The sequence below is a fragment of the Pipistrellus hanaki genome, assembly GCF_964339955.1.
Source record: "Pipistrellus hanaki genome assembly, chromosome: 3".
Lineage (NCBI taxonomy): Eukaryota > Metazoa > Chordata > Mammalia > Chiroptera > Vespertilionidae > Pipistrellus > Pipistrellus hanaki.
This window is the reverse complement of record NC_140505.1, coordinates 13,931,643-13,946,293: the sequence shown is the minus strand read 5'-3', so window position 1 is coordinate 13,946,293 and position 14,651 is coordinate 13,931,643.

The following is a 14,651-nucleotide window of genomic DNA, read 5'->3' as shown; positions in this document are numbered from 1 at the left end:
AACTAATCACAAGGTGTTTCATTTTTGTACTTTTAACAATAGGTTCAGAGTATACTAAAGCTTTTCAGAAGACTTTTCAACAGATCTTTGATAGTTTCTTTAAGTGTATGAATATGAAAACTTTTATAGGTGACACACAGATTTTTTTCAGGTAAAAATAAAATCACATAAACCTGGACATGTTTCCAAATATCCACTTTCAAATTGTTCTTTGTATAACATGCATCTTCTCAGAAAGCATTCTCACAGATTGGCCATCTTCTTTTCAAACCCAATAGATGATCTCTGACTTTTAAAATACTCCATGATGTGATATTTGATATTCAGGGAGTAAGAAAAATGCCAGCTCTTCCATTTTCTTGACATTCTCTTGTGTTTGCATTGTTACCACCTTCAATGGACTATTTGGGCTGTTTGGACATTTTCAAGGTGAGAGTTTTCTGTGGTAAAGACATGGGAAATTCCTTGAAGAAAGTGTTTTAAGCCATTAATTCATTTTATAAAGAATAATTTAGTTAAATATAGATAACGGATTTAACTAAATTAACCTGTTAAATATTTTTACAGGTTAATTCCACTTAACTAGGAACGTGATGGCTCATGGCTAAATGAGGGCTCTCGTCAACCTCTTTGATCAAAGAGTCTCCATTCCTTTCTTAAGAAGTTGGGGACACTGTAGGAGTTCCAGCATTGGGCACATATACAGTAGGCTAAATGAGGATGCTAATTCGAACATATATAATAGTATTAGTTAAGTTAAATATTTTTATTTTTAGATAAAAGTAATATAAATAAAAGTTCTAATATTTTTTTCTGTACCCCAGCAGATCAGTGCTGAATGCCCCATTTTGGAGAACACTGATCTGAAACAACAAGATTCCAGGACCCAAAGAAACCCAGAAAGCTCTCCTTGTTTAGGGGAGGGTAGTAGGAAGAGCTATAAAAGACAACTTCAAGCAAACCCACATCAGAATTATGGGGGTCCCAGAAGAAGAGAGATAGCAAGATACTGAAAACATACTGGAAGAAATAGTGACAGAAAACTTCCCCCACCTGGTGAAGGAATTAGACTTACAAGTCCAGGAAGCACACAGAACCCCAAACAAAAGGAATCCAAAGAGGACCACACCAAGACACATCATAATTAAAATTCCAAGAGCAAAAGACAAAGAGAGAATATTAAAAGCAGCAAGAGAAAAGCTGGTAGTTACCTATAAAGGAGCACCCATACAATTGTCAGCTGATTTCTCAACAGAAACCATGCAGGCCAGATTGGAATAGCAAGAAATATTTAAGGTGATGAATAGCAAGAATCTACAGCCAAAAATACTCTACCCAGCAAAGCTATCACTCAGAATTGAAGGCCAGATAAAGAGCTCTACAAATAAAAAAAAGCTAAAGGAGTTCATCACCGCCAAACCAGAAATATATGAATTGCTGAAGGGGGTTCTTTAGGAAGAGGAAGAAAATAAAGATAAAAATTATGAACAACAAATACATAACTATCAACAAGTGAATCTAAAAACCAAGGGAATTAAAAAATCTGATGAACAATATTAACCGGTGAATATAATAGAATCAGAGGTATGGAAGGGGAGTGAACTGACGATTCTTGGGGAAAAGGGGAATGCGGGAAGAGAATGAACATAAACTGTGCACCTATGGATGAGGATAATGGGGGGTGGGGAAAGGGCAGAGGGTGGAGGGGAGCAATGAGGGGGGAAAAATGAGGAACATTTGTAATAATATGAACAATAAAGATTTTTTTTTTAAAGAAATCCTATAATACTTTTTATTAGATTCTTCCCTATTGCTTACGTAGCTTTGGGAAACACAGGGTGACTTGGATCACCATTGTTCAGTCAAGGACACTCACAGTGAGACATTCAGGTCACGTCCAGGATGTTCACTACTGGGACCATCTCTGCTATATTACCTTCCATTTTCATAAAGTTGTGCTGTCCTTGTGTTATGGCTCCAGCGGGGCTCTTAAAGCTGAGCCAGAATATCCAATGGCAAACAAGTTACCAAGTTCGTCAGACTCATTGTTACGATTTCTTTCTGGTCAATTAAAAAATAGCTTTCAAAAGCACTCAGAGAGGTTTTTCCAGGGCTTATAAGGTAATGTTCAAACTGTCTCTGATGATTTCTTAACTACAATTAAGCAAAACAAAATAAAAATCTTGCTATTTCCCAGAGCCTTGGGAATATCACAAATGCTGTTGAGGTTCCAATAAGTTGGAAATGATTTTTACCCTTTATTTTTCACACACCCCTCCCTTCCCTCCCTCTCCCCCCACACATACCCTTATACTGGTTTGTTTCTAAGTGGTGTATAGGGGGGAAAATCATTAAGTATATGTACCAATGGTTAGAGGTGAGTGGGTAGACGTTATCATTCTTGACTACTTCATGTAATGTGACTTGCAAGTAACAAGATTCTAACAATTTTTTTTAAAAGAGATACCATAGAAGAAAAGAAGATGCTCCTGTTTCAGTTTCACCTGGTGAAGCCCTCCCCCAAGATTCTGATGTAACAGAGCAGCTACAGGGCTTCCTCAACTGATTCTTACGGCCCCTGAAATGTAAGAACCATTGATCTCGGCTGTGCGTGAGTGCAGATAAAGGTATCAACCCAAGCATGCACACACTGCAGATCTGCTGCCCCACAAACAAGGGCTTCTTCCTTCCAGATCCATTCACAGCTTCTGTTCATGACATAATACAGTCTGAGGGTCCACAGTTATGGCAAGAATGAAGCTGTTTCTTCCAGGCTCTTGGCTGTCACTCTCCTGACATGGTGGCTGTGTCACATCCCATTAGGTTCTGTGGATGAGTCATGGCACTGGTCATGGGCTGGCACACATTGGGGCAGAAGCTTGATAGGACAGCTGAGTCAAAGTAAAAGGATAAAAATGAACTAAGATACAACTTTTCTAGAAACGCTTCTCAAACAAAACCAACTCAGGGAAACAGAACTTTGGGGTCAGTGTGGCCACTGATGGAGATAAAGCCTGGCAGGTCTGGGGCTGGGGTGTCAAAAAATGGGAACAACGATAGTTGATTCAGAACCCTGTTTCTTTGACATGGATTTCCCAACTTGTGTTCTGTAGAGCACCAATTCTACCCGATACTCCAGGAACAAAGGGTCTCATGGTTAAAACGCTTTCTTGGATATTCTAAATCCTTTTATTTATTCATTTTGTTAAAAAAATACCCCAAAACTTTCTATTTTGAAGTAAACATTGGCTCACAGGAACTTGCAAAATAGTACAAAATTGTCTCATGAATCCTTCACCCAACTACCCACATGAGGACAGTTATGTGGCTGTAGTACAGTATCAACCAGGAAATTGACACTGACACATTACTATAAACTGAATTACAGGCTTATTTAGTTTTCCACTTTTTACATGTATTCATTGGTATGTGCATATAGTTCTATGCAATTTTACCCCATGTATAGAATCAAGTAACCATGACCAAGATACAGAACTATTCCATCACCACAAAGGGGTTTCCTATGTTCCTCCTTTGTTCACACCCCCGCCTTCGTCTTCTGGCAACCACTAATAGGCTCTTCATGTTTATAATTTTGTCGTGTTATGAATGTTATATAAATGAAACTTTTTAAGATCAATTCTTTTTTAAAATATATTTTTATTGATTTCAGAGAGAGAGAGAGAGAGGGAGAGGGAGATAGAAACATCAATAATGAGAGAGAATCATTGATTGGCTGCCTCTTTCACACCCCCTCCTGAGGATCAAGCCCACAATCCAGGTATGTGCCCTTGACAGGAATCAAATCAGGACTCTTTAGTCCACAGGCTGATGCTTTATCCACTGACCCAAACCAGCTAGCGCAAAGATCAATCCTTTTCACTTGGCATAATACCCCTAAGTTTGGTCCAGGTTGTTGGATGTATCAATAGCTTATTCTCCTATATTGCTGAATAATTAATATTCCTTGGTATAGATGCATCACAGTTTGCTTAATTGTTCATCCAATGGAGGATATTTAGGTTGTTTCTAGTTCTGACTAAGAATAAAGATGCTATGAACATTTGTGGGTCTTTATATCAACATAAATTTTCAGTTCTTCAAGATAAATGCCCAAGAATATATTTGCTTGGTATAGTAGCTGCATGTTTAGTTATATAAGAAACTACCAATATACCATTTTATATTCCCATTAGGATCCGGTTTCTCTATATCTTCCCCAACATTATCATTGTTTTTTTAAAAAAATATTTTAGCTGTTCTAACAAGTATGCAGTGGTATTTCATTGCAATTTTAATTTGCAGTTCCCTAATGGCTAATGGTATTGAATATCTTCCTTCATGTGTTTATTATTCATCTGTATCTCCTCTTTGGTTAAATGTCTATGTCCTTTGCTCATTTTATAATTGAAAATTTTTTTTGTTCTATTTCCATTGAGTTTAAGAGTGTTTTTTTTTTAATTTTAATTTTATTTTTTTATTCTTGGTTCAAGTCCTTTGTTAGATATGTGGTTTGCAAATATTTACTCCCAGGCTGTAGGATATCTTTTCATTCTCTTAATTGGATCTTTCACAGCACAAAAGCTTTTAAATATTGATGACATCCAATTACTTCTTCTTTTATGGATTGTGCCTCTGGTGTCATGTCTAATAACCTTTTACCTGGCCCTTCCTTCTGAACATTTTCTCCTACGTTTTCTTCTGGAAGTTTTAATTCTACATAGAAATATATTTAAATGTAATATAAAGTTCTAGCTTTGCATTTACGTCCATGATCTATTTTGAGTTAACTTTTATTCAAGGCATAAAATTTAAGACGATGTTCAATCTTAATGTTTTTTTAACATAGTGAGGGTTAAAGTTCTATAATCAGACACATCTATTTTTTAATTTTAACTTGAGTTCCCTAAATTTGGCCATCTATTCATGCAGCAAATATTTATTGGGCATGATCTGTATACAGGCATGGGGTTGGGAATTGGGATATGGATGGAATCTCTGTTCTTTATGAATAATGTGAATGCACCTAATTTCCACAACACTCTCTGAACTGGTTTTTGTGGAAATCCTTTGGAAAATTCTGCTTTAAACAGCAGGGAAACTCAGAGACTGAGTCAAATACCAGTGTAAGCAATGAGAGATGCAAAACCAGATCAGATGTGAAATCAAAACCAAGCGAAAGCCAGCATCTGTGGGAAGCCTAGAGTCAAAAGCCAAAAGGGTAGAAAAAGGAGAAAGGGCTCAGGAGCTGGGGAGAGAATGCCAGGAACAAGACACATTCTGGCGCACTGTGGCTGTCTACACCCTAACCCCTTCTCCACATTCAGGTCTGGTTATAATCAGCTATGGTATATGAATATGTATTTGTACACATACATACAAATATGTATGACACACAACACACATACATATAGTACACTTAACACATGCACACAAAATACTTACATACACTTAAACATTTTAAATCAAAAATGTTTTCTAGTCCATACCAGTTTGGGCTCAGCAGTCCTTAAATACATTTATCTAGCATTCCCAGATGCTTCACATTTCCCCCATCATTAATGAAGCCCCCATTTACTGCCCAATGTGCCTCGGATGGTGGCTGCCCAGCCAACACCTGAGATGCAGGCAAGCCTCAGATGGTGAATGCCCAGCTGCCTAGGGCCACCCAAGGCTCAGGTAACCAGGGCCAGTTGAGGCTTGCACTGCCAGCAGTGGCAGCAGCAGTGCTGTGATGGGGGCATCGCCTTCCACACCTGAGGGCTCCCAGGCTGTGAGAGGGACAGGCCGGGCTGAGGGACCCCGCCCCCCTCCAGTGCATGAGTTTTCATGCACCGGGCCTCTAGAATAAAGCAAGAATGACCCCCATTTCTTTCTTTCTTCTTCTTTTTTTTTTAATAGCTATATCCCTAATAGAGGGAAGGTGATAAAAAATAGATTTGGTGTTTAGTAGGCTTAGCTGCAGGCTGCTGGTCAGACTGAATGAGGTCACAGTTTTCAGAGAGCCCTGGCAGACATGGTCTTTCCCAGTGAGTAAGAATACCACTTGTATTCTTCCTATTCCATCTCAGCGTGGTAGCACCTCACATGGATGCTGGTGTCAAGGGTGCTGCTGACGGCTCTGGCTCTCACTCTTCCCACACTGAGGGTACTGGTGTCCCAGTTACACTGCCCCCAATGCATATAACTTTTGGTAATTTGTCTCCGTTTTCTGCCTCTCTTTTTCTCTAAGACATGGGCATTGGTCCCTGGGGCTGCCCTGAAATATAGTGTCCATTATTTAGTCACCTTTCTCTCTTACCTTGACTAATGATGTAAGAAGCAAAGTGTGCCCCATTTGACTTCCTAAGGCACATCAGCCCCTCGTGCAAACAGACTTCCTGTCATTTAAAAATGCCCTTACTTATCTGAAGCATAGTTCTGGTTCTGGCCATTTAAAAAGAACCAGCTATTCCCAATTTATAAGAAAGTAATTGTAAAAGTAAGTTGGTAAGACAGTCATTTAGACTTTGGGCCTCATATATCATAGCAAAAAATTGAACATAATGGCAAAGTTCTCAGGCCAGCCCACAAAAGCCTACTTATCCTAAATGTAGCTGAACTGAGGTAATAAAGCTATCGCAGCCTAGCCACACAGCAATGTGTTTCCATCGGAACACATGTCTTGTACCAAACAGGAAGTCAAGAAGACAGAGTGAAATAAATCTTGAACTTAAATCTTTCTAGTTGTTGGGGTGTTGTGTTCAGGTACCAGTAAACCAAGCCTCTGAGGGTGAAGAAATCTTGGATGTTGATGTTCATGGAGTCATTTATCAAATCCAGCAAGCTTCAAACAAAAGGTATAAAGTTGTAAGTTAGCTTTATGGAAGTAGAGCCTCAATTTAATACCACCTGCCAACGTACTGCAACATCTATCATCCTGGGATGAGGTTGAAATCAAGAGAGGATGAAGGCAACCCTGCTGGGGTGGCACCTGGTTCTGGAGCATGCCCAGATGAACCAGAAATGGGCATCAAGGCAGTTGGGGCTGGCAGAGGCAGTGTCCTGTTGGCTGGTTTGGGAAATAATTTCAACCCACTTCTATCGAAACTACAACCACATCATGTTCTCTATTCCTCACAGATGGCTCTCTTTTCAATTTGCCCACTCCCCATTCACTAAGGAGCATCTCTATCTCACATGATCAAAAGAACAGGCTTTTAAGTAATATAAGGAAAACTGGTATTAGAGATAGTCTCTAAAACTAACCAGATGGCAAAGAAGCTTCTTGACCCAAGGGGAGAAGTAACAGATTAAGTACCCATTATGTGCCAACCACTATGCTATGCTTTTTCACTTGCATAATTTTACCCATGTTTCCAGGGTTCTGGCATTATTATCCCTATTTAACTGATTAGAATGGAAGCATAAGGGATTATGTTAGACTGAGAAACCTGGACCAATAAGTGAGGATCATTGCAGGAATTCAAACACAACTTCTTCCTCCATCAGGATGCTCTTTCCACTACCTCAGCATTTTATAAAGAGCACTTCTGTGTCACTGCCCTAGAAACAATTACATTTTACTCACTGATTTTCAACCAGTATTCTATAATAATAAAAGTGTAATATGCTAATTAGATCGATGTCCTTCTGGAGGAATCTGGGGCTACAAGGGAAGCCCTGGTCCCAGGTGCCAGAGGGAAGCTGGTGCTGATAGCTGGGGGAAGGAAGGCCTACTCTTGCATGAATTCCATGTAACAAGCCTCTAGTATTTATATTATTATATATTATAAATCATATATCCTATCTAATAAAGAGGGAATATGCTAATTGACCATCATGCCCTCACAAAGATGGCGGCACCCACAGCCAATAAGGAGGGAATATACGAATTGACTGTCACACCCTCAGAGATGGCAGCACCCACAGCCACAAGATGGCAGCGCCCAGTCCCCTTAGCCCCCCAGCTGCCCAGGGCCGGCCCCAGGCACAGGTAAGCCTTGGATATCAGCTGCCCAGTTGTCACCTAAGGTACAGGCAAGCCTTGGACATTGGCTGTCCTGCCACCCGGGGTTGGCCAAGGTGCAAGCAAGCCCAGCCAATGCCCAAGGTGCAGGCAAGCCTCGGATGTCAGCTGCCCAGCCACCCAGGGCAACCTTAGGCTCAGGTAACCAGGGCTGGCTAAGGCTTGCACTGTTGGCAGTAGCAGCAGCAGAGGTGTGATGAGGGCATTGCCTTCCCCTGATCGCTGAGTAGCCTCCTGCCCCTGAGGATTCCCAGACTGTGAGAAGGGGCAGGTCAGGCTAAGGGACCCTAACTTTAGTGCATGAATATATATATCCATAAATGCTAATTGACTGTCATGCCCTCAAAGATATATATATATATATATATATATATATATATATATATATATCTTCATAAAGCAAGAATGGCCTCCATTTCTTTTTAGCTATATCCCTAATAGAGGGAAGGTGATAAATACACAAAACAGATTTGGTGTTGAGCAGGCTTAACTGCAGGCTGCTGGTCAGACTGAATGAGAAGGTCACAGTTTTCAGAGAGCCCTGGAAGACATTGGGCTCTTGTGACATTGACACTGAACTTCCCGGCTCATTTGACTATGTGTGGCACTGTGCCTACCCACTCATATGACTGTGTGGCACCAGGCTCAGTGCCAGGAAGAAGGGAAGAGTACATGTATTATTTGATAATAGAAAAACAAAAATGCCCTGTACTGCAGAGAAATTCTTTGAGCTTTTTTGATTAGGAAAAAGGGAGATAAAACATCCTCTCTGACAGCACTAAAATTAAATCTAACCACAAAATCATAGTGAAATCAATATATGGAAGAACTATGTTTCCAGTTAAAAGACACACACAAAAATCCAATTTCTTTGCCGTTCAGTCTCTTCAATAACAGCTCCTCCTGGGGCCTGTGCTGGCTGGAATCTCCCCCTAGTGGAAAGCTGGAGAATGTCAGCCCTGTTGATCCTCTGATTCAGAACTGTAGAGATGTCTCAGGGGCTAAGCAAGCAGTGGATTTTTCATGGAGTGCAGGTAACAAAAGAACTCTTTACTCTTCCCTCAGGTGTATGCTCAGGAAATCCAAATAAAACACACACCCTGGGAAGTACAGGTACAACTGAACAACCTCAATCAGTCCTTCATCTCTAAGGGGAGCCAACAACACAATGTATCTCAGGATGTTGGAAGCACATCACACAATCTCAGAAGGGCCTTTCTAACATCTGCTAAGACCTGACTCAGTCAGGTAGAATTCCACTTGAGCACCTGCACTTGCTTTCTGCTTGACAGTTGGCTTTGGCTTGTATTTACACAGTTCTCTTCTCAGGTTCTGTCAAATGACAGTTTTGTGTGGCCCATTTCTTATTTTACTAAGAGGTGAGCAACCAGAGCCAAACACAAGGAAACCACTTGCTCCAAATCACAGTAGGAGGTTGAGCATAGGACTGCTCTCAAAAAGAATAAGACACATTCTCATATGTCAAGCCAGCTGCTTAGAGCAACCAACCCTCAAAGAGAGCCGGCTGTCTCTTCCGGGATGTGTTGGAAAGATGGGTCCTGGTCACTCTAGTCAAATACGACTCCCTTCCAGAGCTATCCAAGTCACTGTTACCCTGGACCCCTTCCAGGACACCAAACAGTTTTCAGGAACACAATCTCAAGAAGAGGGAATAAAAGAATAAAACAGACTTTCTAGGCTGAAAACTCCCTGTGTTACCAATGTCATTACAGGTAGCCTCTTTGAATTCAAAAGCGGTGGAGCTTTTGATATTCAGAAACAGGAAAATGACCAGAGAGAAAAGAGCATTTGAGTAAAAGTTGAAACTCTTCTAAGGAGTATTTCTCTCCGTGAAAGTGTTGGCATCAGCATGGGGGCATAGGTTGCAAAGGAAGTCACCCACTCAGTGATCTGTAGCATCCAGCTCCCACAGAAAGAAAAAACTGGGGTTGCATGGGGTTTGTGCAATATCAATGTTGAAAAAAAAAAATAATGAAAGTTGATTTCAATACATTTTAGGCACTGAAGTTGAGAATTTGCTGATATAGAGGTTGAGGGCTCTGAAATTAACATATTAGCTTGGTAATAGAAGAGGCAACCAGCTCCAAGAGATTTGAGAAGAGCACCAGCGGGTGGAAGTGGGGGCTGTAGATGAAGAAGGATAGTAGGTGCTAGGAGCAGAGAGGCCTTGACAAGGGTGGGGCTTCTAACAGGGCTTCCCAGGACCTTGGGAGCAGGAATTAGCTAGAACTCCACTGCACCAGGGAACTGGAGGGGAGGCAGGGAAGGCCTGGTCAACCTTGCTGATAAGGGATCCCAGGGTCCTTGTGGCAAATGGGAACTCTTGTCCACACCTTAGAGAATCAGGAAAGCACAGAGTTGAGCAAGAAGCTAAGGTCAGTGAACCAGGAAAGGGCATCTGAAGAGATCTAGAAGCAGATATGAAGGCTGAGGTGCTGAGCCAGGGATTAGAATGCCTCTCAGTCAGACTTTTACTTGGGGGCTACTAACTCATACGTGTTGATGGCCTCTTCTCTCATCCTGTGCTGGATGCCATGGGCTTCTAGAGAGAGCTTGGAGATTGGGGCCAGCTTTGCATTCAGGGAAGCCAAAGGCAGTGCCAAGTGAGTGTAGACACACTTTTCAGCCACCTGCCTTATGTCATGATGCTTCAAAATGCCTCCAGGCTAGAGATCCACTTCAAACCTGGCTCTGGCTTTTGAAAGGAAAATCCATTCTGCAATAAGAATTGGCAGGCTCTCCTTTAGGGATGTGGCTGACGCAGTTTTGGGTGATGTAGTATCTTTGAATTTAGCCTCTATTTCTAACACTTTCTGAAAGAGGAGAGTACAGCCAGGATAGCTTCCAAGGCAGATGGCTCTTCTATTTGTTTTTTTTTTCAAAGAGGGTATAGGAAATGGAGAAAGGGCGGTTAGAGCGATGGTGGTGGGAATACATGATCTCTGAAGTACTGTGACTGTGAGGGGTGAGGGTTCAAGCCCAGGACAGTCAATGCATGAATAAGGACTTCACATAAATTGCTGGAAGCTCTAGAACTGGCTTCCATGATATGCATCCCTTCTGACATCGCTCTCTTAAGAGGCAAGATTCATCTAGCTGGTCAGGAAGATGGCAGATAGAGATAACAGCAGGTAAAAAGATAGAACTGTATATATTTGTATTATGTATGCATATTGAGATGAAATATGGTATAATGAGTCAAGAAAGTGGCAAGTACATGAGTAAATCCAAAAAGCTGACTGTGTAAAACCGTGACGATAGAAATGAGTTACACAGCAACAATAGCATAAATTAGAAAGGGTAAAAGGATTAAAGTGTTCTAAGGTTATTGTAAAGTAGAGAAGGAAAGAAGAAAACGTATTCATTCCATTTAGAATGCAATAATATGCTTGTTAAGATTCTAGGAGGAGCTCCAGGAGAGAGAATTAAATACATAACTTTAAAAGTAGTAGAAAAGAGTGGAAAGAAATCAGTTCAGAAGAAGGGGGGAGGAGGAGGAGGAGGAGGAGAGAGAGAGAGAGAGAGAGAGAGAGAGAGAGAGAGAGAGAATAGAAAACAAAAAATAAGAGACAGAGATATTTCAGTGATTACATTTAAATGAAAATGGATCAAATGCCTCAGTTAAAGATCCTCAAAGATGTAGGAAGGGAGACACATCTAAAACATGAAGATCACAGAGTTCCAAGTACAGAATGGAAAAAGATACAATGGACAAATCTAACACATTTCTGTGTTCATGAATTTAGTTTAATTTCCTGTTTTGGAACCTTGTTAATTCTGCTATTCCTCTTTCAACACCTTAAATTAGGTGTGCAATGATTTTCTTCTTTCTTCCTTTTTTCCCCCTCCAAATTATAAGTAGAAGTTTATCTAGAAAGTTACACAGGTAGGAAGAAGCCAGCCAGCTGAGATACAGGCACTCAGAAATCAAGTTCCAGAGGCAAAAAGAAGGGCGCTGGAGCTTAGGTGAGAGAAAGGCAAAATGCCCTGGGGGAAGAAGAGGGGCAAGGGAAAGGCACAGGCACCTCCAGAGAGAGCCTGGGGGGAGGGGAAGAAGGGGAAGAAGGGGAGAAAGATGACAGGTGCAGCATGCTCCAGAGAGGGAGAGTGCTGACTTCCTTCTTTCTTAATACAGAACTTAAAACCATAAATTTCCCTTTAAATAATACTGTATTTATTGCCTGTACAGTTAGGGGAAGGGGGGAGTTAAAAACTATATAGCATCTAGCTCTGAAAATTATTTAATGCTATGGGGATATACTCCTAATAATGCATTGTTAAATATATAAATAAAATTAAGTATGAATAACATGACCCTAATTATTTATAAGATACAAATGGACATAGCATAGAAAAAGGAAGGAAAATGCACTACAGTGTATACAGTAGTAATTCAGGGTAGTAAGGTTACAAACATTTTTACTTTTCTTAATAGCTTTTCATAATTACTTTATAATTTTCTATATCTCTGTAATGACTGTGGATTATTTTTTCAATGTTGTTTATTGAGATGGAAATATCAATGATGAGAGAAAATCATTGATCGGCTGCCTCCTGCACACCTCCTACTGGGGATGGAGCCCACATCCCGGGTATGTTCCCCTGAATTGAACTTGGGACCTTCAGTCCGCAGCAGACACTCTACTGAGCCAAATCAGCTATGGAGACTGTGGATTATTTTTATAATCAGAAAATAATTACTAAAAACCACTATTGCTAACTAACCAATATTTACCTAATTGATAATTTAACAAGAAAAAAGTATGCTAGAGGGGAGAAACAGTTTGTTCACATTGTTCTGAACAAGCATTACTGGATTTCCTTGTAGTGTCCTATCCTCATGGACATGAGCACATCACTGGGAGATAGCCAATACAACCTGACAATTAGGCTCCTTTACCAAGTGGCATGTGCTCCCCGCTGTGGAATATGCAGCCTCCTTCTCCTCTCCCCCAGAGACAAGATGTGAGAATAGAAGATTCGAGAGTCTATAATAAGCATTCAAGACTGGGTTTTTAAAAGACTAAGAAAAAATGCTCTGGGAATCTGAATGTTCCACATGACATATGCACAATTTCTTATGAAATTTACCTATTGCCATGTTTTCCTTTACAGTTGAATTTCTTCTTTCTGTAGCTGGTTTTATGCCAGAGAGAAGAAAATGGAAACGGCTTTTCTGATTAAGTCCCATGGGAATGCTCTGATGACATTAGAGGAACTTTCCTTCATTCATCAATGCACTGTTGAATTGGAAGATATATCTCCTCATCTTCAGAGATAAATATACTGAATTCCTCTGAAGCCCTGAGATGAGAAAATATGTACCATCAGAAATGGTGATATCACTGAAACATGGGCAGTGAAGGTCTGAATCCATCTATCCGTCCACTTATTCAATCTAAGGAATATTTGTGTAGAAATAATTATGCACCGTGCATATTACCAGGTGCTGCAGAGAAGGGAATAAGATATAACCCTGGACACGTAGGGACCCAATTACAAAGCAAGTTAGACTAAGTGCTAATGTTTGTCATCTAGCTAATAAAATGCAAAGGAGGAGATAATATAAGATCATAAGTCATGTGACCTGCCTTAAAGTGAACTAAGAAATCCCAATGATATTCCTATCAATGACCTTGACCTCAGGTTTCAAGGAGAGCAAGTTTAGAGAAATGCCTTCCCTGGCTCAGAGATGTGCTCTCCCCCAAGTCCTCTGAGGCAGCAATGATATGTCTCTGAGAAAATGTGTATCTCCTCTGTGTGTGGGCAAGTCTGCTGACACATGTTTTTACAAGCTGTTTTCATCAGCTTTTCACCTGCTCAACTGAAATTCCCAGGCCTCATGAGACTCATTGCTTAACCAGAGTAAAGCTTAGTTCCATGTAGCACTGACAAGGCGGGCGTTTAAAGCAATAACAACAGCAGGTAGATGCCTGAACTGTCCCAGGAGCCCATTTTCTAAACCATCTCATCTAACAGAACTTTCTACAGAGATGGAAATGTACTATCTAATACTATAGCCATTAGCTCAGGTGGTTAGTGAATACTTAAAATGTAACTGGTGGGACTGAAGAATGAAATTCTTCATGTTATTTCATTTTAATTTTAATAAATTTAATTCAAATACCTTAAATTTAATTAATTCATATTTAAATTTTGGCTACTGTATTGGACAACAGAGTTCTAGATCAGTGGTTCTCAACCTTCCTAATGCCGTGACCCTTTAATCCAGTTCCTCATGTTGTAGTGACCCCCAACCTTAAAATTATTTTTGTTGCTACTTCATAACTGTAATTTTGCTACTGTTAATGAACCGTAATGTAAATATCTGTGTTTTCCGATGGTCTTAGGCGACCCTAGCATTTCTCAACCTGTGGGTTGCGACATGTTGAGTCTAAGACCATCGGAAAAAAACAGATAAAATTACAGTTATGAAGTAGCAATGAAAATACTTTTATGGTTGGAGGTCACCACAACATGAGGAACTGTATTAAAGGGTCACGGTATTAGAAAGGTTGAGAACCACTGCTTTAGATCATGAAGCTAAAAGATATAGTGAAGTAAAGAGTTCTTCCTGACTAATAGGTACCCTGATAATTTACAGAACCACTTTGCTACCAAA